This window comes from Taudactylus pleione, unplaced genomic scaffold (assembly GCF_031769625.1).
Source record: "Taudactylus pleione unplaced genomic scaffold, aTauple2 ptg000018l, whole genome shotgun sequence".
Taxonomy (NCBI): Eukaryota; Metazoa; Chordata; class Amphibia; order Anura; family Myobatrachidae; genus Taudactylus; species Taudactylus pleione.
The window spans coordinates 20,437,180-20,463,543 of record NW_028284420.1 but is presented as its reverse complement, the minus strand read 5'-3'; the positions used below and the strand labels follow the sequence as shown (position 1 = coordinate 20,463,543).

General features: G+C 41.0%; 1 long non-coding RNA gene across 1 annotated transcript in view; it reads right to left on the bottom strand.

Moving 5' to 3' along the window:
* Positions 1-488: 488 nt before the first annotated feature.
* Positions 489-26,364, bottom strand: part of LOC148540723 (uncharacterized) — a 52,535-nt gene continuing 26,659 nt past the window's right edge. The window contains exons 2-5 of the long non-coding RNA XR_015868713.1: positions 13,304-13,338; positions 6,229-6,272; positions 3,964-4,134; positions 489-1,670 (exon numbers count right to left, since the gene is read on the bottom strand). This is a non-coding gene — a long non-coding RNA (uncharacterized LOC148540723). The remainder of the gene's footprint in view (positions 1,671-3,963; positions 4,135-6,228; positions 6,273-13,303; positions 13,339-26,364) is intronic.

Here is a 26,364-nt window from a genome sequence, read left to right as displayed (position 1 = left end):
GCTGTGTGGTTACGAATACAGTTATAATCTATTTTGGGTACTTTCATTGTGTGAACCATGGAAAAGGCATGACACCCATTTATAGGTGTATGGGGGGTTGGTAATTAATTGGACCAACAAATAGCAAAGGACCTTGAGCTGTGGGGGGGGGGTTTGCAAAGACAGGAAAAAAAAATTAAAGAACAATCTTCAAGGGTCGCCATATTTTTATTTGCCCCAGGCACCATCAACCCTAGTTACGTCTCTGATCTGTGGTACGCCATAAGATGTAAAGATTTCTCTTTTTGCTTCTTTATTTCCAAACCTATTTTTATTTAAAAAAATATTGAAAATCGCAAAAAAAAATAAATAAATCAAAATGAAAGTATTAGCGCATCAGTGTCTGCCACCGATTTTACATACATACCTAAAAATTATACATTTTGATACTGAAAATTGTGCTCTGAGCACTGAAATGGTAAAGAAATAAAGACATGGTTTCAGGTAATTATAAGCAATGACATGGATTGAATGAATTCTAAACGATAGCTGGATTTAGCTAAATAACTATACTTTCTTAGAAGCTGTATTACATAGTGCTGATGAAACAGTGTTTTGCAGAAATACAATTAATGTGCACGATATCTTCTCAAGGCATTGAGAATGATTCAATCTTTATTTCTAAGATTAAGCATTGTGTGGCGTTGAAGTCACTGAAATGTTGTCACTAGTATAACAATACATGTTACTTCCATGAACATATAAGAACACCGTCACGCGTGGGAAGAGAGGAAAACTTCCAGCATGTTTGTAAGGTACCGTAAGAGTTAACTTCCAGAAAGGAACAGCTCCACTGCCACACAAATTAGTGTGAAACCCACTGAAGGGGAAGAGGTGCTGAGATGAAAGGTAGTAGGAAGGGAGGGTAAAGGGATAGTGAGAGCATGAGAACACATACTGTAATAATGTATACTGGGAGAAGGTAGCCAGCGGTATTAAGTGGGGTGAGGATGTCAGGACACATCATGAATGCGGAAGGTGGTAGGAACAGACCTTGTCAAATATGGTCATTGTCTTGTTTACTAACAACAAATAGGTATTTAGTTTAATCAAAAGTACATATTTTTATTACATTTATTGACCACAAGCTTGCTGTGTCCTTTTGGAAAGTCAAGATAGGGAACATTTCTTGGAAGATCGCCATGAAGGTGAACAAGAGGTCATCCTTACAGCAATAGAAACTAAAGGCAGATGGAAACAGGGAAAAACACCTCCCCGGTTCCAAAAGTAAAAATAACATTGTGATTTAATAACATTTATAGCAAAATACAAATTGATATAATTTTTAAATGACATCCAAGCAATTCTTTAGCACTGTGTGCAATAATTAACATGTTCTGTTAGGGCATTAAACAGTATTACTGCTGTGACCATGAAGAACCCTCTACACACCTTATGATGAAATTATTTTGCTTCTTATTTCCATGTATAATCTGAGTCTTGTGATGCAGTGTTAAAGATTATATACACTGTACTTTTCACTTGTTGCAGTCTACATGTAATGCAACATGAGCAAACTACCAAAGACAAAATGTATCTGCAGTTTTCTTGTGTTGTGCCCTTAAGGGCAAATCTTTGTTTAATATGGAAAGTTATTGCTCAGCCTTCTAGCGTACAGCCACATTGCAGTTCTGGAACAGAAATGTGCATGGTGGAAAGAGACAAAACATACTGTTAGAACGCTGCATACTGGCAATTTCATTAACCAGATTTTCATCTACAGATGTGTCCTTGCTCTTTTAGTCTCAATACGCAATGCAGTGCAATATGCCTGGCGTTAGTGAGGCGTCAGGTCCTGTGAAACTCGGCTAATGTCGAGCGTCTTTATTTTTTGTGAAAATGCGTCTAAGTCACAATGCGATGTGACTAGGACATATGTATATCTGTGTGCGACTGAGACTGTAAACAGAACTTAATGTGGAAAAAAGCTGTGGCCGCTGTATCACATGCTGATTGACTTATTTGCACACAGATATACAAGTGTCACATCAAATTAATCAACACAGTCTCCTAGACACAACACATTGCAACTTAGACGCATTTTCTGCCAAATAAGACGTAACAAAAGATGCCTAGCGCAGTCTCACGGGACCAGGCATGCCAAGAGGGGCTGATGAGTGAGGACATCTGTAACATGCCGGATCGTTCAGGCTTCATTTATGTCTCAAATATACGTAACACTGAAGGGATGCAGTCAACAGCCAAGAGAGGATCTTCAAAGAGGATGTTAGAAGAAGTGGGGAAATGTATAGAGTGGCGGGATCAAGCCAAAGAAGATCACTGAGGCAAACTGAGGATTATGCCAAGCCAGCATCAGTAGTGGAAGGCAAGAGCTAACAATGTCCCCTAATGTTGCCTCTCCAGGCATCAGGAACTAGTAAGGCCCACTGTGCAACAAACTTTCTTTAGGGACAACTCTACTTTATAGGGGAACCCTAAGAGGCCTGGCACAACAACACCTCTTATGACAAATTGGCAATAATATCAGGGTCATAACTAGGGTAGTACGACCAGTGCCATGGCACAGGGCACCGCAGGGCAGGAGGCACTGTTTGGGCCTGTCAATTTTCCTGTTTATTATTATTCTCACTTGTAGATTCCTCTTCTTTTATCCCCAGCATCTCCTGGCTTCTATTATCTCTTCCCTGGCCCTTTTTCAGGTACTCTATCTTATGTCCCTATTTAAAAAATAGGGGAGAGGGGCGCCAATGCTCTCTCTGGCACAGGCACCAAAAAGTCTACTTACGGCTCTGAATAATATAGGCCTGTTTGCCCCACAGCATGGGTAAGCATTAGGCCTATCTTCGTCCTTCACAGCTTTTAAGCCCTGGCATGTAGCAGGCCAATGCCGCATCCTAAAATGGTAGCCTATCCCTTATTGTATATTCAGTCAGAATGCTGTTTTACCAATGTGTGTTGGATGCCTACTTATCATTGGCTCTGCTATTGTCTTACACCAAGTATCCAGCAGAGGTCCTCAGTACAAAGTAGTACTGGTGATTGCTGCGCCTCGTAAACAGTGGGTGTCCCAGTAAAGGGAGACGTGTTAGCTGGAGATTTGCAAAACGGAGCTTGAAGGTGAAAATCACCTTTTAATTTTAATCTGCTGTCTAGGACAAATGTCTAATTTTAGGCACACTGCCTACATTGTTAACCCTTTCATCACTACACATGACTTCACATATTCACAAGAAATTGTATAAGGGAAGATGGGAGAAGGAAGAGGTGCAAGGATTTCAGATTATCACAGGAACAGTGAGCAAGGACAGTATGCCTCAAAGCTGGCAAGGAACAGTCAGCACAGCAGAAATATGTCATGTTGCTTTATTCTGAAAGACAGGAGTTCTTCAAATCCTCTACTAAAGGCCCTGGATAAGTAAAGTTCCCTGATGCCACAGCCTGAATGCTGGAGATATGAGCTTTGGCACCGGAGAGAATTTGTGACCAAGTGTCAGTTTCACCTGTATCAAAAAAAAGTTTCTTGTACAGCTCGGCATTGTCTCTACTATTTCATAGTAAACAGGGAGAATAATTACTCTATATGAAAGATTCCTCATATATACACGTGCCAGGTTGCTTGAATATCGTGCATATGATTTCCAGCCTGAAGAGGAAAGATATTGTCACTTCTACCCACCTATGCCCCTTTATAATATGAGATAGATAGATGGGAGTGTGGTCACATACCAAAGGCACCCACTGAAGATGCTTGAGTGGCGTGGATTGAAGCCAATTAGCCAATTGTTATATATATTACTTGCAAAGAGGGACAGCGGTACTCCTGGACTTCGTAATAAATCAAGATGAATTCTTTATTGCATGCTGAATACTGCTGACCTTTTAGGATCTAACAGGACCCTTTCCTCAAGGCTAGCAATGCAAAATGACAATCTCACATAACGAAAAAAGTAGAAAATTTCTTACCTTAAATAACATCCCTCCTTGACGCTGGAGCAGGCAGAGTCAGACAAGGGGTGCTGCAGAGCCAAGCACGTGGCGCTGGAGTCCCCAACTGATGATGTCACTCTGGAGCCGACTGGTTACCAAGCAACCAGCAAGCAAATCGGGCGCTTCGTCTCCCCGGCCAGCAGCCAGCTGTCAACGAGGGAAACATTGTAACAAAAATGTGATACATGGTGATCATGGTGCAGTACATATTGGAAGTGGTCTAATATGATCATTTACGGAGAGTGTTCTCCATTTTTTATGGTCTGAGGCCCGATATGCCTGGTTTATGAAGCTGGAAGTTGGTCTTTGAAACACTGGGAACAGGAAGGAGTGACATTCTTATATGCACTATATATTGCATTATCTGGTACGCAGATTTACATACGTCCACTGTCTATCATGTTTGCATCAGAAAATACTACACCATATTGTGTTTATGGGCTTGATGTAAGCCCTCTTTTTAAGGTTTATTCAAGTGGTTTTCATCCCTTGGACTAGTATCCAGATTACATTGGCATCACGTGCTTCCTGACCATAGGAGTGCTACCAGGACATCAGATAAGCTTTAAAACATTTAATTTTTGGTACGCAACATTATTTACCTTGGAGCACAGATTGCTTTACTTTAAATACTACACTATTAGGCGCACGTCACTTATTTTTCAGCACCCATCTTCCCATTGCCACAAGGATCACTAGAAGACTGCTGCCACCTGTTATTATCAGGAGTGTTTTTCTCACAAAGTATCACCACTTTCTTCAACAATATATGACTTAATTCACATAAGGAACCTAAAAATTTGCGTGCCAGTGTTCATTTTAATTACATATATAATCCAATAATGTACCGACACTCAATAAAAAGTTCCTCAAGGCCATGGTGCCCTCTGCATAGATACTGGTAGTACTTGTGTAGCCATATGAATTTATGGCTAAAAAAATACATGAATATAGGCCAGTGGTACAGGACACACACAAGGGTTAATATATAAATTATCTGAATGTTTAATAATAGGTTTATACTATAATCATTATAGAGAAATGAATGTAAATAATATAAATGTATGTAATTACATTTCCGTATTGTGAACATATAGGTCTGGGGTATTAGCCAGTGCAGCGGCACGAGGTAGTTTAGAAAGTGCCAGAAATGGCATGAGCTCTGACCAGTGGCAGTTGGGTGCGGTAGGGATGCTCGTGCTGCGGGGGATATAGGGATGCTGGCGCAGCGCAGAGTCTAGTCTGCAGTTCCCCCAACTGTACTCATGCTGGGAGTCTCTCTGGCGCTACTTTAGGAGTGAGCGCTAGTAGCGGCAGCGGCCGGGAGCTCCAGCACTGAAGCCAGAGTGGGCATTACCTTTGTGTTTGCCGGAGATAGAGCTGTGTGTTCTGGCTTGGCCCCAGCGGTAAGCAGTAACAGGAAGCCGCATCATCGGAAGGGACATCCCCTGATCTGAGGTCACGCAGGAGGCGGAGAGAAGGAGAGGCGGACCCTGATGTGTGAGCAGGAGCTGGAGATACGCTGACAGCCTGAGAGCTACGGAGTGTAGCCAGCACTTCAGCAGTGGCTACAGTGGTTGTGAGTACTATAAAGCCCCACACCACACTTACAAGCATCATTAGTAAAGCAGACTGGCATAATTTATAAGTATACAGCAGGGGATATATCAGAGAGAATCCCTTTCTTGTCAGCAAGGCACTATGAATTAAGGGATATAATACTGCTATATGCACCTGTATAGCCAACGCAGGAGAAAAGTATCAAATAGAAGAAGGATACAATTGCAGCAAGACTTTACACGTCTATAGTACAGTGTGAATTCTTATCTCAAGTTTGGAATTCAGAGTAGGAGTATTGCAGTAAATAAAGCACTGGCTACTACACTCTAGAGACTTATATGTATATCTTTATGTAAATTACAGAGTCAGGGGATTTCCGTACATATATATAAGCCCTAAAAGGAAGCATAAACTTGGATAAATCTGGGGCTCATCCTATAAACTTATTCTTTTGCCTAGGATAATCCTGGATTCTACTCTTTAGGACTAAGACATTTTAGTTGAAGAGACAGGACTCTTGATATAGACTCATCTTCATTTATTCTCATTCACAGAATTGACTATTATATATTTTAACTGTGAATGTTATTTACAGAAATCCATCAGTATAGTTTTCATTACAGTATAGCGGATTTATTGCACGGGGAGGGAATGTTCATGGGAATTGTATTGTGATATTACCTGTATATTTATGCATATACTTTGTAAGGCCTTTCATTGGGAAGCTGTGAAGGAAGAAAGGAGACAGGTGTTGATTTAAGTGCAATGTATAAATGTCGATTTATAAGTACTGTGTAAATATTTGAATCCAAACAAAACATTTCATTATACAAATTATATATTAGGGCAACCCTAGGATAGCCCTTATAAAATAGCCTAGGTGGAGGAACACAATATAAGGATAAAATATATACATATATAGCTACCATCCTTAGAATTGGTGGAGATCTACAATCAGGAGAAATGGAGTATTTTAGCGGAGCAGATTTAAGGGCATGGTGCCATAGGAAAGGAGTAAACCCTAAACAGTGTTTTGGAGTAGGTGGAAACTTTTCAGAATTTACTGATGACTATATATTACAAAACAAGTAAAATCATTATATGGGGTTATACAGCCACATATTATAGATAAATGGAGGGGAGATTTGGGATTGGTGTGCGTAATATTGATAGAGACAGAGAGATTTAAACCCAAATCTAATCCCAATGATGATGGTGGCGGACAGCATGTCAGGAAGGAGATGGAATATTATTTGGCCTAGTAGTGGAGAAGATGAAGCGGCTGAATCATCTCCCTTATTAATTGACCCCAATTCTGTTGGAGATAATGTTGACCAGGGGAATAATGGAGAAAAGGATAGTAACATAAATAATGAAAAATTAGGAAGCCAATTTGAGACCATAATAGATAGGGTTGTAACTCAGCTAGAAAGGTGGCACTATGAAGGCAGCTATCGTAGACTAAGAATCTTCTCAGGCATTCAACCAGTTCCCGTAGGGGAGGAAACTTTTGAAGCCTGGAGGGAGGCGGCCATACAACAATCCGAGGAGTGGAAATGTCCCGACTATATTAAGAAACAGAGTGGTGGAGAGCCTTAGGGGACCTGCAATGGGAGTTATACAGGCCACCCGGCGTAGTAATCCAGACGCCACTATTGAAACTTATTTCGAGGCATTGGACTATGCCTACGGAACCCTGGAAGATGTGGGAGATCTCATTTCCAGGTTGCACCATACTTTTCAGGAACCTGGGGAGAAATTAAGTGTATATCTATTTAGACTAGATAAATTGCTGTATAAAATAGTAGAGAAAAAGGGATTAAAAAAAAGAGGATATCGATGAAAATCGAATGAAACAACTTTTGAGGTGTGCTTTGACCACTGACCCAGTGGCACAAAAAATTAGATGCTCCAAAATTAAGAAAACCCCACCCTCTTTTAATGAGCTTATGAAGGAGATAAAACAGGATGAAATGCTCATAGATATGCGGGAACGTACAATAAAGAAAGTTAAGGTAGTAGTACCTGCTCTTGAACAACAGTCATTTGAAGAAAAAATAATTAAGCTAATGGAGGAGCAGAATAAAAAAATTGACCAATTCATAATTTCGCAAACTTCAATGCCCCCTCCCAGAGGAGTATCTTCATTAATGCCTAGTAGAGGTATGGGTAGAGGGGTTAGGCCTATAACTAGAGGATGCTTTAGATGTGGACAGATGGGGCATCGAGCATATCAATGCAGTCAGAACCCTGGAACCAACAATAACACCTCTGGTACCTTTGGTAATAGTGACTGTAGCAAGCCGGGAAACGGTCGGGGGAGGTCTGTGACCCCCACACAGGCCCCCTAGAAATTAGCTTGAGTGCCATGGGGAGTACATGATGGAGTGGGATCCTACCTGATGGTTTAATGGGACCCTCCCCCATGATGTCAGCAAGAATAAATAGACATCCATGTGAAATTCTGTTGGATAGTGGCTCACAGGTCTCTATCATTTTTGAATCTTGGTATAATGAAAACTTGTCTGAAGTTCAAATTCAGCCATTAAATGGATTAGTCATTTGGGGACTGAGTGCAGAGAAGTACCCATATCTAGGATACGTACCGGTGACCTTGGAAATCACAGATCCAGTAGAAGGGAAATTGCATGTACCATTTGTTGCATTAATTTGCCCAGAAATCTCAGAAAGGAGAGATAATTTACCCATAATCATGGGTACTAACACCAAACTATACCATTGCCTCTCAGAGTGGTGCAAAAATGAGGATAGAGGGTCTGGATCCCATGTTTTGACTCTACAAGTAGAAAAGGGGGAAGAGTCTAATCAATTTATTACTTGTTTCCAAGGAAGTGATATTCCTATTAAACAAGAAGAATTAATAACTGAAATACAGAAGAGGGCCCAGGTTTTTTTCTGCTGGAGACTGGGATTTAGGTAAAGCCAAAGGGGTTGAGCATAGTATCAGACTTAATGATGAAACCCCGTTCAGAGAGCGTTCCCGCAGAATAGCGCCTGCTGATTTCGATGATGTCCGGCATCATTTGAAAGGATTGCTAGAGTATCAGGTGATTATAGAGTCTCGTAGTCCCTATGCATCCCCTATTGTGGTGGCCAGAAAGAAAAGTGGGAAAGTAAGGATGTGTATAGACTATAGGACTCTTAATCAGCGTACTATACCTGACCAATATACAGTGCCTCGAATAGATGAGGCTTTGGATTGTCTCCAGGGAAGCAACTGGTTCTCCGTTTTGGACCTCAGGAGCGGATTTTATCAGATACCTATGAGTCCCAATGATAGAGAAAAGACCGCTTTTATTTGTCCGTTGGGGTTCTTTGAGTTTTTGATGATGCCGCAAGGAATCAAGGGAGCCCCAGCTACATTTCAGAGGACAATGGACAGAATAGTCAGAGATATGAACTATAGGGAAGTAATAGTTTACCTTGACGACATAATCGTGTTTGGCAGTACTTTGGAGGAACATAACACTCGTTTACTCAAAGTTCTAGATCGGCTAATAGAAGGAGGACTAAAATTGTCGGTGGATAAATGTCATGTGTGTCAATCCTCAGTAAAGTACCATGGACACATTGTTAGTCATAACGGGATAGCTACAGACCCATCCAAGGTCGAGGCAGTAAATAATTGGCCCCATTCTACAAAATTAAAGGAACTGCGGTCATTTTTAGGTTTCTGTGGATACTATCGCAGATTTGTGCCACAGTATTCAACCATTGCCAAACCATTAACTGATTTGACAAAAGGTTACCCCCCTGTGAAGAACACTAAATTAGGAGAGTCGGGAAAGAAAAATAATAGCTCTGAATCATATCACCGGCCTAATGAACCATTTGGAGATCGGTGGACACAGGAATGTGAAGGGGCTTTTCTTAAGCTTAAAAGTTGTTTAACTCAAGCGCCTGTGTTAGCATATGCAGACCCTAATCTACCGTATACCCTTCACTCTGATGCCTCTCAAGGGGGGATAGGGGGGAGTACTGTATCAAAAACAGCAAGAAGAAATGAGGCCTATCTCTTTCGTCAGTCGGGGACTTTCAAAAAGTGAAAAAAGATATCCCACTCACAAACTAGAGTTTCTAGCGTTAAAGTGGTGTATAGTTGAAAAATTCCATGACTATTTATACGGAGTGTTTTTTGAAGTACTGACTGATAATAACCCATTAACATACAATCAAACCACTGCCCGACTGGATGCAACTGGACACAGGTGGTTATCAGCATTGGCCTTGTACAATTTTAAACTGAAATATAGACCAGGTATAAACAATATAGATGCTGACTCGCTATCACGAATTCCTAATCAGTCTGTGACTTTCAATGAGGAGGAGTGGGTAGAAGTTCCTACAGGAGATATAAAAGGAATGTGTCAAATGATGAAAGTGGGAAATGGAGGGCAAGAACTAATAAGCAGTCTAGGTGCAATGGGAGCGGCTATACCACTTTCTTATTGCTGGCTTAGTCTGGTAGAGTTGGAGGGAGTACCAAGAATGAAACATCAGCAATTAATTGAAGAACAACATGATCCCAGTATTAGACATGTCATAGCACAGATGCAGATGACCCAGAATACTCACCTTCCAAGTTGCCAACCATGGACACAGGAGGTGCAATTATTATTGAGGCAACGGAAAAACTTAGTTTTAAAAAATGGATTGTTATGCTGGAATGCTAAAACGAAGGAAAGAAAATCCCTTCAGATAGTCTTACCAAAGAAACTACGTCCAGTTATCCTACAGGCATTACATGACAATCATGGACACCTGGGTTTTGAAAAAACCTTAGGACTAATTTCGGATAGATTTTATTGGCCTGAAATGAGGGGTGAGATTGAGAACTATTGTAAGAACTGCGGAAATTGTGTTGTAAGTAAATCCTTGCCTACTCGTAAAGCTCCTTTAGTAAATATTCAGAGTAATGGACCAATGGATCTGGTGTGCATTGATTATCTGACTTTAGAAGTAGAAAAAGGAAAGAAATGCAACATACTGATTGTCACTGATCACTTTACCAGGTATGCACAAGCCAATGTAACTCCAAATCAAAAAGCTTTTACAGTAGCAAGAACCCTTTGCGATAAGTTCTTCATACACTATGGACTACCTAACAGAATACATTCAGATCAGGGCAGGGACTTCGAGAGCCGTCTGATAAAGGAACTGTGTTATGTCTGTGGCATTTCCAAATCTAGGACTACTCCGTACCACCCTCAGGGTGATCCCCAGCCGGAGAGATTCAATCGTACTATGTTAAACATGTTAGGGACTCTAAATCCCTTAGATAAGTACAGATGGAAACAGTTTATAAGTACATGCGTACAACTGTACCAAGAATTAAGCTACTGGAATGACACTTTACTTTCTGATGTTTGGGAGAGAGGCCAAATTACCAATTGATATCTGTATGGGGATCTCTCCTGGTGGATGAACTTCTACTTCCCACACTCAGTATGTCCGAGAGTTAAGAGAGGAGTTGAATAAAGCATATGATCTAGCTAATAAGGCAGCTAGAAAGCTTGGAGAGAAAAACAAAACCTATTATGACAGGAAGGTCAGAGATCAGGAATTATCTCCAGGTGATAGAGTACTCATCAGACATTTAGGACAACCAAAGAAATTAAAAATTGCAAATCGATGGAGAGAAAATCGATATGTAGTAATAGAGAAATTCTCGGGTCTACCAGTTTACCGGCTTAAGCCTGAGGATGGATCTGATATCATACTTACCTATCATAGACAGCACATACTCCCTATAGGGCGAGATGTACGAATGGATAAATTTGTTAAGGAAGACAAACTCTCCCACTGTAAGTCAGCAAATAGAATGAAGAAACTAGTAGAGGTCCAAAGTAATGACCAGCCACTGGAGGAGGATAGCGAAGGAAATGAGGAGGATGGGAAAGGTCCTGGCTGTTACTACAAAGATAGCGTGAATGATAATTACTTTCTGAACCTGAAGGATATAGCTCACGTGACCTTTGTTATTCTGATACCATGGAAGAAGAATTTATTTCTCCTGATAACAATTCTTTTGGAAATAATGAGAAGGATATAGAAGAAAGCATTCTTTATAGTGGAAGGGAAAGTATTTTAGAAAGGCCTAAGAGACAATTAAGACCCCCTCTTATCTTTACATATGATCAATTAGGGAATCCCAGGAACACTCCTAGAGTTGTAAATCCTAATATTGTACTTTCCTGGCCCTACTTTGGATATCATGAGGAAGGGAGAAGTGGATGCCCTTATGCATAAATAGGAATTTTGTGGTGATCTGTTTAATAATGAGATCACCAGGGGGAGAATGTAGCCATATGAATTTATGGCTAAAAAAATACATGAATATAGGCCAGTGGTACAGGACACACACAAGGGTTAATATATAAATTCTGAATGTTTAATAATAGGTTTATACTATAATCATTATAGAGAAATGAATGTAAATAATATAAATGTATGTAATTACATTTCCGTATTGTGAACATATAGGTCTGGGGTATTAGCCAGTGCAGCGGCACGAGGTAGTTTAGAAAGTGCCAGAAATGGCATGAGCTCTGACCAGTGGCAGTTAGGTGGCCAGTGGCAGTTGGGTGCGGTAGGGATGCTCGTGCTGTGGGGGATATAGGGATGCTGGCACAGCGCAGAGTCCAATCTGCAGTTCCCCCAACAGTGCTCATGCTGGGAGTCTCTCTAGCGCTACTTTAGGAGTGAGCGCTAGTAGCGGCAGCGGCTGGGAGCTCCAGCACTGAAGCCAGAGTGGGCATTACCTTCGTGTTTGCCGGAGATAGAGCTGTGTGTTCTGGCTTGGCCCCAGCGATAAGCAGTAACAGGAAGCCGCATCATCGGAAGGGACATCCCCTGATCTGAGGTCACGCAGGAGGCGGAGAGAAGGAGAGGCGGACCCTGATGTGTGAGCAGGAGCTGGAGATACGCTGACAGCCTGAGAGCTACGGAGTGTAGCCAGCACTTCAGCAGTGGCTACAGTGGTTGTGAGTACTATAAAGCCCCACACCACACTTACAAGCATCATTAGTAAAGCAGACTGGCATAATTTATAAGTATACAGCAGGGGATATATCAGAGAGAATCCCTTTCTTGTCAGCAAGGCACTATGAATTAAGGGATATAATACTGCTATATGCACCTGTATAGCCAACGCAGGAGAAAAGTATCAAATAGAAGAAGGATACAATTGCAGCAAGACTTTACACGTCTATAGTACAGTGTGAATTCTTATCTCAAGTTTGGAATTCAGAGTAGGAGTATTGCAGTAGATAAAGCACTGGCTACTACACTCTAGAGACTTATATGTATATCTTTATGTAAATTACAGAGTCAGGGGATTTCCGTACATATATATAAGCCCTAAAAGGAAGCATAAACTTGGATAAATCTGGGGCTCATCCTATAAACTTATTCTTTTGCCTAGGATAATCCTGGATTCTACTCTTTAGGACTAAGACATTTTAGTTGAAGAGACAGGACTCTTGATATAGACTCATCTTCATTTATTCTCATTCACAGAATTGACTATTATATATTTTAACTGTGAATGTTATTTACAGAAATCCATCAGTATAGTTTTCATTACAGTATAGCAGATTTATTGCATGGGGAGGGAATGTTCATGGGAATTGTATTGTGATATTACCTGTATATTTATGCGTACACTTTGTAAGGCCTAATATATGATGATGACAATATATGTATAAAAACAATAACCGTGTATAGAACTACTTACCTTAAGGTATCTGATGGACGTCTTTCATTGGGAAGCTGTGAAGGAAGAAAGGAGACAGGTGTTGATTTAAGTGCAATGTATAAATGTCGATTTATAAGTACTGTGTAAATATTTGAATCCAAACAAAACATTTCATTATACAAATTATATATTAGGGCAACCCTAGGATAGCCCTTATAAAATAGCCTGGGTGGAGGCACACAATATAAGGATAAAATATATACATATATAGCTACCATCCTTAGAATTGGTGGGGTTACACTTGCAAAGAGACAGTGGCACTCCTGGACTTTGTAATAAATCAAGATGAATTCTTTATTGCATGCTGAATACTGCTGACGTTTCAGGATCTCACAGGACCCTTTCCTCAAGGCTAGCAATGCAAAATGACAATCTCACATCACGAAAAAAGAAGTAGAAAATGTCTTACTTAAATAACATCCCTCCTTGACGCTGGAGCAGGCCGAGTCAGAGAAGGGGTGCTGCAGAGCCATGCACGTGGCGCTGGAGTCCCCAACTGATGACGTCACTCTGGAGCCGACTAGTTACCAAGCAACCAGCAATCAAATTGGCCGCTTCGTCTCCCCGGCCCGCAGCCAGCTGTCAACGAGGGAAACATTGTAACAAAGATGTGATACATGGTGATCATGGTGCAGTACATATTGGAAGTGGTCTAATATTAAGACATGAACCTCATAAACAAAATGAAAATCGTAACACTCAATAAATGATAACACCATAGCTTGAAAAGAGAAGATACATCATCAGGGAAAAAAAAGAGTGAGAAATATACAAAATAGTAGTGACAGGGTATTAGTAAGTATCATGCTTAATGAATCCTAAAATATATATATTACAGAAATACACTTAAAGGTAATTTTTCATTCAGACCACCTGGATGCATGGTATTAAGTCTGTGTATCCACATAGCCTCTAACCGTAGTAAACGTCCTCCTCTGTCCCCCCCCCTCACAGAGAGGTTGGCACATGATCAATGATTATGTGTTTTAAAGATGCTAGAGGATGCTTGTATTGCAAGAAATGTCTGGCAATTGGCTGATGTGAGGTGTGCTTAGTCAATGCCGCTTTGATGGTCGCACGATGCAAAGCCATGCGTTCCCTACAGTCCTTGTGGTTTTGCCGACATAACACTGTTCGCAGGGGCACACAATCAAATAGACAACAAAAGGATGATGTGCAAGTAAGTACAAAGTTGATACAGTATTCCTTATCCTTGTGAAGGTGTTAGATCCTGTTAACATGTGTCTGCACATAGTGCTGTTTGCACACTGGTAGCATCCAGGGGCGCGTGTCCGAAAAAATCGTGTGTCCTGTTGTATATTCTTGAAGCCTGTAATATCTGTGTGTACTACAGTGTCCTTAATACTACATCCCCATGTGTAGCATGCCATGGGTCGTTTATTTTTGAAACACTTTAAATCTTTATCCGTGGCCACTATGGACCATAAGGCACTTGTGGCTCGCTGTACCACTGGGCTGCTGGTTTGATGTTCCAATTTCCATGGGATAACTTCTGTTTTATTTTTAGGATGTGAATGAAGTAATTCTTCACGTTGGAGTAATAGGAATTCATCCCTTTGTTTTTTAGTAAGGGTAGATGATAACCCCTTACCTCAAATTTATCAATGATTTTGTCCAGTGCCCCTTTAATTTGAGAAACATCACTAGTGATTCTTGCTACTCTTAACATTTGTGATTCGGGTAGCCCCTTGATAAGGGGTTTTGGATGATAACTGGAAGCTGCTAGAAGGGTGTTCCGGTCAGTGGGTTTAGAGTACAACCCTGTCACAATGTGTCCATCCTGAAGGGTCACTTGGACATCTAGATAATTAAGAGTATGGTCACTATAGTGATAAGTAAGTTTAATTGGAGAGTTTCTAGCATTAATAGATTGCATTAGTTTTTCAAACCGTTCCTTACCACCTGTTCACAACATGAACAAGTCGTCTATATATTGCATATATAGTAAGATGTTCTTGCTAGTCTCTAGATCTTCAAAAATATAGCCCGTTCTTCCATGAACATATATTCAGTCAGGTGCATAAATATTGGGACTGTTGAATCGTAAATAAACCTTTAGTACATTCCTGCCTATAAACCTCTAAGATTCACCTGTCTAGATCCTCTAAGACAAAACCTGCCTATACCTTCTAAAACCACAAGATGTTGCTAATTAGCGCTGTGTTTAATTATACCATTAATAAAACTCTAAGACAGTTGAATAACGGTCCAACGCGCTAAAGATTATTATTCAGGTAAAAGTTCAGATGTTACCATGCTATGATCTAACAATGAGCGCAAAATAATTGTACAAACGTTAGGTCATAAGGTACAGTCAATACATTCGCGTGCGCTCTGGGACCAGATACTGGCATCAATAATGACACCTCCGTCGAACAGCATAACAGGAACACCGCAGACTGGCATCTTGTTTCAGAGCACTCACATATATACCCGTACTGGGTAATACAATAGAATACGTTGGCAGGTACTCATTGGTTCCTCTTCTTGCTTCTTCCATTACGGTACAATTCATAGGTCAGTGCAAAGACACAACCCAGCCTCTAACAGCCTGATTGTGTTCACCTTCCCGCTGCATAATAAATCTAATCTAACTATGGCATACAACATTTCAAGATGTTATTCTCTCTATAACACTCATATTTCATAGCCGCATGTTCTGATCTTCTCACCGATGCCACTGAAATGCTGTGAGAACAGAGTAGATCAGTACGGCACCAAACACGGTCCAATTGTCATTTACTAAGCCATAGTTACAGAAAACATTCATTTCTTTATATGCTGACATTGCGATTAAACCAAGTAATAATCATTCCTTTTGCGCTGCGGGACCATTGCTTTTAAATGTGTATGCGGGGAGAAATGACACTAAATTGCGCTGTGCGTTTGAGGGTCTGTGGGGCACTTAGCTACCAGCACTAAGTTGGAAAGGCTTCTGTGTATGTGTGTGAGCATGACAGTATGGGTTTGGGAAAGGTCACTAAAATGCTGGCTGTGCGTCTAAATCGCTATTTTGCATTGTCCTATGTTTAACATGAAGTGCAGGGAAAACACCACTAATTTGCTACATCGCGTATGTGTTAATGTGAATGCAGGGAAAACACCACTACTTTGCTACTGCTCAAATATAAGTCTGTGGTGATTTTAATGTGTTGCAAAGTTATTTTATGTCTGCTAAACACCATCGGTAGGTATTAGGGGAAGATTTTTAAAAAGCTGTTCGTGCTACTTTTTAGCAACTTTGCGTTGTGAGTAGCAAAATTGCTACTTTTATCAATTTTTCACTGTGGATTGTGTACTATGTATTTTTGACAAAATGGCGCTTGTGTAAGCTTTGTTTTCTAAAATGGAGTCTTGTTGCCATTCACAAGATGGTGTCGTGCAGGTTTTCCTGATTGCCAAACAGATTCTGTCTTACCCAATTATTCGGTTTTGACAGGACATTGACCAAATTTTCATATTTTGGCCTCTATTCACCACCACAATGGCTTTGAAATGAAACAAGATGTGCTTTAACTGCAGACTTTCAGATTTAATTTGAGGGTAATTACATCCAAATCAGGTGAACGTTGTAGGAATTACAACGGTTTCTATATGTGCCTCCCACTTTTTAAGGGGCCAAAAGTAATGGGACTATCAACTCAAAAGCTATTTCATGGACAGGTGTAGGCTATTCCCTCCTTATTTCATTATCAATTAAGCAGGTAAAAGGTCTGGAGTTGATTCTAGGTGTGACATTTGCATTTGGAATAAGTTGCTGTCGACTCAATATGAGATCCAAAGAGCTGTCACTGTCAGTGAAGCAAGCCATCATTAGGCTGAAAAATCAAAACAAACCCATCAGAGAGATAGCAAAAACATTAGGTGGGCCAAATCAACCATTTGGAACATTCTTAAAAAGAAAGAACGCACCGGAGAGCTCAGCAACACCAAAAGACCCGGAAGACCACGGAAAACAACTGTGGTGGATGACAAAAGAATTATTTCCCTGGTGAAGAAAAACCCCTTCACAACAGTTGGCCAAATCAAGAACACTCTCCAGGAGGTAGATGTATATGTGTCAAAGTCAACAATCAAGAGCAGACTTCACAAGAGTGAATATAGAGGGTTCACCACAAGATGCAAACCATTGGTGAGCCTCAAAAACAGGAAGATCAGATTAAAGTTTGCCAAACAACATCTAAAAAAGCCATTACAGTTCTGGAACAACATCCTATGGACAGGTGAGACAAAGATCAACTTGTATCAGAGTGATGGGAAGAGAAGAGTATGGAGAAGGAAAGGAACTGCTCATGATCCAAAACATACCACCTCATCAGTGAAGCATGGTGGTGGTAGTGTCATGGTGTGGGCATGTATGGCTGCCAATGAAACTGGTTCCCTTGTTTTTATTGATGATGTGACTGCTGACAAAAGCAGCAAAATGAATTCTGAAGTGTTTCGGGAAATATTATATGCTTATATTCAGTCAAATGCTTCAGAACTCATTGGATGGCGCTTCACAGTGCAGATGGACAATGACCTGAAGCATACTGCAAAAGCAACCAAAGAGTTTAAGGGTAAAAAGTGGAATGTAATGCAATGGCCAAGTCAATCCCCTGACCTGAATCCGATTGAGCATGCATTTCACTTGATGAAGACAAAACTGAAGGGAAAATGCCCCAAGAACAAGCAGGAACTGAAGACATTTGCAGTAGAGGCCTGGCAGAGCATCACCAGCGATGAAACCCAGTGTCTGGTGATGTCTATGCGTTTCAGACTTCAGGCTGTAATTGCCTGCAAAGGATTTGCAACAAAGTATTAAAAAGTGAAAGTTAGATTTAGGATTGTTTAGTTTGTCCCATTACTTTTGGCCCCTTAAAAAGTGTGAGGCACATATAGAAACCATTGTAATTCCTACACCGTTCACCTGATTTGGATGTAATTACCCTCAAATTAAATCTGAATGTCTGCAGTTAAAGCACATCTTGTTTGTTTCATTTCAAAGCCATTGTGGTGGTGAATAGAGGCCAAAATATGAAAATTCTGTCAATGTTCCAATATTTATGCACCCGACTGTGTATTTGCCTAGCTCGGAGCTACGTTACTGCCCATGGCACATCCGGATACGTGTAGGTAAAATTTACCGTTGTACATAAAGTAATTTCTTGATAGAGTCAAGTTGATCAATTGCATAAAAAATTATTTATCAACCACTGACAGATTTTGTTCTATAAAAGCTTGCGTCCTTTCTAGTCCTTGTACATGTGGAATAGAAGTGTACAGGCTTGTTACGTCCATGGTGCATATTAGCGTATCAGGTGGAATAGAGAGAATGGTTTGTAGTGGTAATAAAAAGGCAGTGGTATCATTGATATATGATGTTGTGATGTTACCAGGGGCTGTAATATGGAATCTAAGAACATGGAAATTGGTTGAAAAAGAGTTTCTCGACGAAATAATTGGGCGTCCGAAAGGAGATATGAGGCTTTTATGAATCTTTGGTACAGTGTATATGATTGGTACTACTGGGAATTCTTGTGTTAAGGAGGTGAGTAATTTTTCGCTAATTATGTCATTTTGCATAGCTTGTTGTAATGTGGCATCCAGTTCCTTTTTGAAATCACAAGTTAGGTCATTATTAAGGGGAAGTGAAGTATGATTGTCAGCAAGTTGGCGTTCTATTTCAAGCATGGACTTACACCGCTTCTCCCGCAAATTGAGGTTACAAGAATTTTTCCAGACAAGCAGCACTGAAGAACATCAGAATCCGCTGTCCAAGTTTATGTCTTCTAGGAGTAAATCAGTATTTGATCCACAATCTACTAACTCCTCATTAAAAACTTTCAGTCGTCTCATTGATGAGTCTGTCTTCAAATACACTAATGTACCAATTAAACAACATTACAACTTATCCCTGGATGAGAAGAATGCACTAAGGAATCTTGGTACTTACAAGGATACTGTCATATGCCCCGCTGATAAGGGGGGCGCAATTGTAATTCAGAACCTGGATGACTATATGCTTGAAATAGAATGCCAACTTGCTGACAGTCATACTTACCTTCCCCTTAATAATGACCCAACTTGTGGTTTCAAAAACGAACTGGATGCCACATTACTCAGCTCCTTAACACAAGAATTCCAAGTAGTACCAATCATATAAACGGTACCAAAGAGCCTCATATCTCCCCCCGGACGCCCAATTATTTTGGTGAGAAACTCTCTTTTTCAACCAATTTCCATGTTCTTAGATTCCATATTACAGCCCCTGGTAACATCACAACCATCATATATCAAGGATACCACAGCCTTCTTATTATCACTACAAACCATTCTCTCTATTCCACCTGATACGCTAATATGAGTCATGGATGTAAAAAGCCTGTACACTTCTATTCCACATGTACAAGGACTAGAAAGGACGCAAGCTTTTATAGAAGAACAAAATGTGTCAGTGATTGATAAATCATTTTTTATGCAATCGCTCAACTTGACTCTATCAAGAAATTACTTTATGTACAACGGTAAATTTTACCTACAGGTATCCGGATGTGTCATGGGCAGTAACGTAGCTCCGAGCTAAGCAAATATATATATGGTCATGGAAGAACTGGCTATGTTTTTTGAAGATCTAGAGACTAGCAAGAACATCTTACTCTATATGAGATATATAGATGACTTGTTCATGTTGTGGACAGGTGGTAAGGAACAGTTTGAAAAACTAATGCAATCCATTAATGCTAGAAACTCTCCAATTAAACTTACTTATCACTACAGTGACCATACTCTTAATTATCTAGATGTCCAAGTGACCCTTCAGGATGGACACATTGTGACAAGGTTGTACTCTAAATCCACAGCCCGGAACACCCTTCTAGCAGCTTCCAGTTATCATCCAAAATCCCCTTATCAAGGGGCTACCCAAATCACAAATGTTAAGAGCAGCGAGAATCACTAGTAAGGTTTCTCAGATTAAAGGGGTACTGGACAAAATCATTGATAAATTTGTGGTAAAGGGTTATCATCTACCCTTACTAAAAAAACAAAGGGATGAATTCCTATTACTCCAACGTGAAGAATTACTTCATTCACATCCTAAAAATAAAACAGAATTTATACCATGGAAATTGGAATATCAAACCAGCAGACCAGTGGTACAGCGAGCCACAAGTGCCTTATGGCCCATAGTGGCCACGGACAAAGATTTAAAATGTTTCAAAAATAAATGACCCATGCATGCTACACATGGGGACGTTGTATTAAGGACACTGTAGTACACACAGATATTACAGGCTTCAAGAATATACAACAGGACACACGATTTTTTCGGACACGCGTCCCTGGATGCAACCGGTGTGCAAACTGCACTACGTGCAGACACATGTTAACATGATCTAAATTTAAACACCCTCACAAGGATAAGGAATACTGTATCAACTATGTACTTACTTGCACATCATCCTTTTGTTGTCTATTTGATTGTGTGTCCCTGCGGACAGTGTTATGACGGCAAAACCACAAGGACTGTAGGGAATGCATGGCTTTGCATCGCTCGGCCATCAAAGCGGCATTGACTAAGCGCACCTCACATCAGCCAATTGCCAGACATTTCTTGCAATACAAGCATCCTCTAGCATCTTTAAAACACATAATCATTGATCATTTGCCAACCTCTATGCGAGGGGGGGACAGAGGACGTTTACTACGGTTAGAGGCTATGTGGATACACAGACTTAATACCATGCATCCAGGTGGTCTGAATGAAAAATAACCTTTAAGTGTATTTCTGTAATATATGTTTTAGGATTCATTAAGCGTGATACTTACTAATACCCTGTCACTACTATTTTGTATATTTCTCACAGTTTTTTTTCCTGATGATGTATCTTCTCTTTTCAAGCTATGGTGTTATCATGTATTGAGTGTTATGATTTTAATTTTGTTTATGAGGTTCATGTCTTAATATTAGACCACTTCCAATATGTACTGCACCATGATCACCATGTATCACATCTTTGTTAGAATGTTTCCCTTGTTGACAGCTGGCTGCGGGCCGGGGAGACGAAGCGCCCGATTTGCTTGCTGGTTGCTTGGTAACCAGTCTGCTCCAGAGTGACGTCATCAGTTGGGGACTCTAGCGCCATGTGCACGGCTCTGCAGCACCCCTTGTCTGACTCTGCCTGCTCCAGCGTCAAGGAGGGATGTTATTTAAGGTAAGAAATTTTCTTCTACTTTTTTCATTATGTGAAATTGTCATTTTGCATTGCTAGCCTTGAGGAAAGGGTCCTGTTAGATCCTGAAAGGTCAGCAGTATTCAGCATGCAATAAAGAATTCATCTTGATTTATTACAAAGTCCAGGAGTGCCACTGTCTCTCTTTGCAAATACTACCAGTATCTATGCAGAGGGCACCCTGGCCTTGAGGAACTTTTTATTGAGTGCCGGTACATTATTGGACAAATATATATATATATATATATAAAATGAACACTGGCGCGCAAATTTTTAGGTTCCTTATGTGAATAAAGTCATATATTGTTGAAGAAAGTGGTGATACTTTGTGAGAAAAACACTCCTGATAATAACAGGTGGCAGCAGTCTTCTAGTGATCCATGTGGCAACGGGAAGATGGATGCTCAAAAATAAGAGACGTGCGTCTAATAGTTTAGTATTTAAAGTAAAGCAATCTGTGCTCAAGGTAAATAATGTTGCGTACCAAAATTAAATGTTTTAAAGCTTATCTGATGTCCAGGTAGCACTCCTATGGTCAGGAAGCACGTGATGCCAATGTAATCTGGATACTAGTCCAAGGGATGAAAACCACTTGAATAAACCTTAAAAAGAGGGCTTACATCAAGCCCATAAACACAACATGGTGTAGTATTTTCTGATGCAAACATGATAGACAGTGGACGTATATAAATCTGCGTACCAGATAATGCAATATATAGTGCATATAAGAATGTCACTCCTTCCTGTTCCCAGTGTTTCAAAGACCAACTTCCAGCTTCATAAACCAGGCATATCAGGCCTCAGACCATAAAAAATGGAGAACACTCTCAGTAAATGATCATTTATTACTCAAATAACACATAAAACACGGACAGACAGGACGGTGACAGGAAAAATAATGTTTTAAAATATTGTTTATCTTAAGTATGGCTTAAGCAGAGTTAAGTCCACTTTGTTGGAGGTGCAGGAGAACCAGTGCCAAAGCGTTTCATCCTATTTGCACTTCCTCAGGGGTGATGCCCAGAACTTGGAGTGCCACTTTATATACCCTTTAATAGGGGTGTGCCAAAATCTAAAGTGAAACTGTTAAAAACGCCGTCCGCGCATGCCCATTGCAAAGCTGCTATCTTAATGACGTCATATAGCTGCGTCATCGGCAATAATTGCGAGGTACATGACTTACAAATACACACACGCCGCTTAATACAGGGGACGTGCGGTATGACCAACACAGTACCTAATGCGCTGGTCCACTCAGTCTCTGGGGAGTGTCACGGCAGCCCGCCCGCCTCAGCGGACTGGGCTTGGGAACCACCCTCCGCAATCACCTATGTGTGTGTGTGATGATATGAGCTTTTATATAGCAAAATTGCCTCCACCAACATATTCAATATTCCCACGTACATTTCATTTATAAAGGGCAACCAGAATAATAATCTCCATCTATAATACAAATAGATTACCCTTCCTGAGTATTCACAAGCCTGCTGTAGTCACATACCATATATTGTATTTCTGTACACATACATTGTTATTATTATTATCCTTTATTTATATGGCGCCACAAGTGTTCCGCAGCGCCTTACAAAGTACATAAACAGATAATTTGACAACTAACTTACAGTACAAAATAGGACAAGGACATGGATAATATACATTGATACATAAGTGACCATAACACCTAGATATGCAACAGAGCGTAAGCAACCAAGTGTAAGGTGCCCTGGTGGGGGGTAAGAAGTAAACTTTATCATATACATATGTGTGGCTTTCATGTGTTATGAAAGGAACAAACTATTTAACACGGTCTTACACAAGCAAAAGGGGGCTACTTTGAGGAATCTAATATATAAAATATATTTTGATGTGTTTAACACCTTTTTGTTCACAACATAATTCCATGTGTTCATTCATAGTTTTGATGTCTTCAGTATTAATCTACTATGTTGAAAATAACTTAAATCAACAAAAACCAATGAATGAGGTGTGTCCAAACGTGTGTGTGTGTGTGTGTGTGTGTGTGTGTGTGTTTCTCCCCAGAAGTTTTTCCCAGCCAGGTGGCACCAAAAAGAAGCCGTGTGGGGGCCTTCACAATTATGCGTGCCGGGAAAAGGTGCATCTCCCTTATCAATCCAGACAGGTCTCAGGCTGCTCTCCCACTGGCTCTCAGTCAAAAGTGCCCATTATGCAGTGACCCCTGTATTTGTGACCTTTATACAGTGCCCCCTGTAGTTTTCCCCTTTATACAGTGCCCCCTGTAGTTTAGCTTTGCCCTTATGCAGTGCCCCCAGGCTGAAGTAGTGCCCCTATGTAGTGCCCCCCAAGACTGGTCCCTTAAGTAGTGCCCCCAGGCTTAAATAGTGCCCCCAGACTGGCCCCTTATGCAGTACCCCAGGCTTAAATAGTGTCCCTTATACAGTGCCCCCAGTAGCAGCTCCCTATACAGTGTCCCCAGTAACAGCTCCCTATACAGTGTCCCCAGTAGCAGCCCCCCCCTATACAGTGCCCCCAGTTGCAGCCCCCTTTATACAGTGCCCCCAGTAGCAGCCCCATGATAGTGCCCCCAGTAGCAGCCCCATGATACAGTGCCCCCAGTAGCAGCCCCATGATACAGTGCCCCCAGTAGCAGCCCCCCGATACAGTGCCCCCAGTAGCAGCCCCCCGATACAGTGCCCCCAGTAGCAGCCCTCCTATACAGTGCCCCCAGTAGCAGCCCCCTTTATACAGTGCCCCCAGTAGCAGCCACATGATACAGTGCCCCCAGTAGCAGCCACATTATACAGTGCCCCCAGTAGCAGCCTCATTATACAGTGCCCCCAGCAGCAACCCCCTATACAGTGCCCCCAGTAGCAGCCCCCCTATACAGTGCCCCCAGTAGCTGCTCCCTTTATAGTTCCCCCAGTAGCAGCCCCCTATACAGTACCCCCAATAGCAGCCCCCTATACAGTGCCCCCAATAGCAGCCCCATTATACAGTGACCCCAGTAGCAGCCCCGTTATACAGTGCCCTCATTAGCAGCCCCATTACACAATGCCCCCAGTAGCAGCCCCCTATACAGTACCCCCAGTAGCAGCCCCATTTATACAGTAACGCATACTCACAAAAGAAAAAAAAAATAGATCACTTACCTGATCCCCACTCCAGCCGACGACCGCCACTGTCCGCTGGTCCCAGCCCGCTCTGCACTATGGGAGAGGCGTCATGAACATCTCTCCCATCAACCACTGCGGGGGGAGCCGGAATGGGAGCTCATGAGTGAGCTCTAGCCTCACTCTCTTTAGTAAATAGGGCAATTCCCCCAGAACCTGTGTGTTTGTGGGTCCACTGTTATTTGGTATGACATTTTGAACAAGGAAAAACTATGACAAATCCCCAATCTAAGATATTCAATTTAATATATAGCATGTAGTCCATATATACATGCAGTTCTGCCCCCTTCAATCTGCACCAGCCTCAGATCAAAGAAACAAGGAGAGAAGGAGAGAGCTCATAGTGCAATATTTAAAAATAAAATCACAAAATAATTACAAAAGGTGCCAATTGCAAGTGTACTTTATGATAAATGGATATACATACAGTCAGTTCCATAAATATTGGGACATTGACAGAATTTTCAGATTTTGGCCTCTATTCACCACCACAATGATTTTGAAATGAAACAAACAAGATGTGCTTTAACTGCAGACTTTCAGATTTAATTTGAGGGTAATTACATCCAAATCGGGTGAACGGTGTAGGAATTACAACAGTTTCAATATGTGCCTCCCACTTTTTAAAGGGGCCAAAAGTAATGGGACTATCAACTCAAAAGCTATTTCATGGACAGGTGTGGGCTATTCCCTCATTATTTCATTATCAATTAAGCAGGTAAAAGGTCTGGAGTTGATTCTAGGTGTGAAATTTGCATTTGGAATAAGTTGCTGTCAACTCTCAATATGAGATCCAAAGAGCTGTCACTGTCAGTGAAGCAAGCCATCATTAGGCTGAAAAATCAAAACAAACCCATCAGAGAGATAGCAAAAACATTAGGTGGGCCAAATCAACTATTTGGAACATTCTTAAAAAGAAAGAACGCACCGGAGAGCTCAGCAACACCAAAAGACCCGTAAGACCACGGAAAACACAGTGGTGGATGACAAAAGAATTATTTCCCTGGTGAAGAAAAACCCCTTCACAACAGTTGGCCAAATCAAGAACACTCTCCAGGAGGTAGATGTATATGTGTCAAAGTCAACAATCAAGAGAAGACTTCACAAGAGTGAATATAGAGGGTTCACCACAAGATGCAAACCATTGGTGAGCCTCAAAAACAGGAAGACCATATTAGAGTTTGCCAAACAACATCTAAAAAAGCCATTACAGTTCTGGAACATCATCCTATTGACAGATGAGACAAAGATCAACTGTACCAGAGTGATGGGAAGAGAAGAGTATGGAGAAGGAAAGGATCTGCTCATGATCCAAAACATACCACCTCATCAGTGAAGCATGGTGGTGGTAGTGTCATGGCGTGGGCATGTATGGCTGCCAATGGAACTGGTTCCCTTGTATTTATTGATGATGTGACTGCTGACAAAAGCAGCAGAATGAATTCTGAAGTGTTTCGGGAAATATTATATGCTCATTTTCAGTCAAATGCTTCAGAACTCATTGGACAGCGCTTCACAGTGCAGATGGACAATGACCCGAAGCATACTGCAAAAGCAACCAAAGAGTTTTGTAAGGCTAAAAAGTGGAATGTAATGCAATGGCCAAGTCAATCCCCTGACCTGAATCCGATTAAGCATGCATTTCACTTGATGAAGA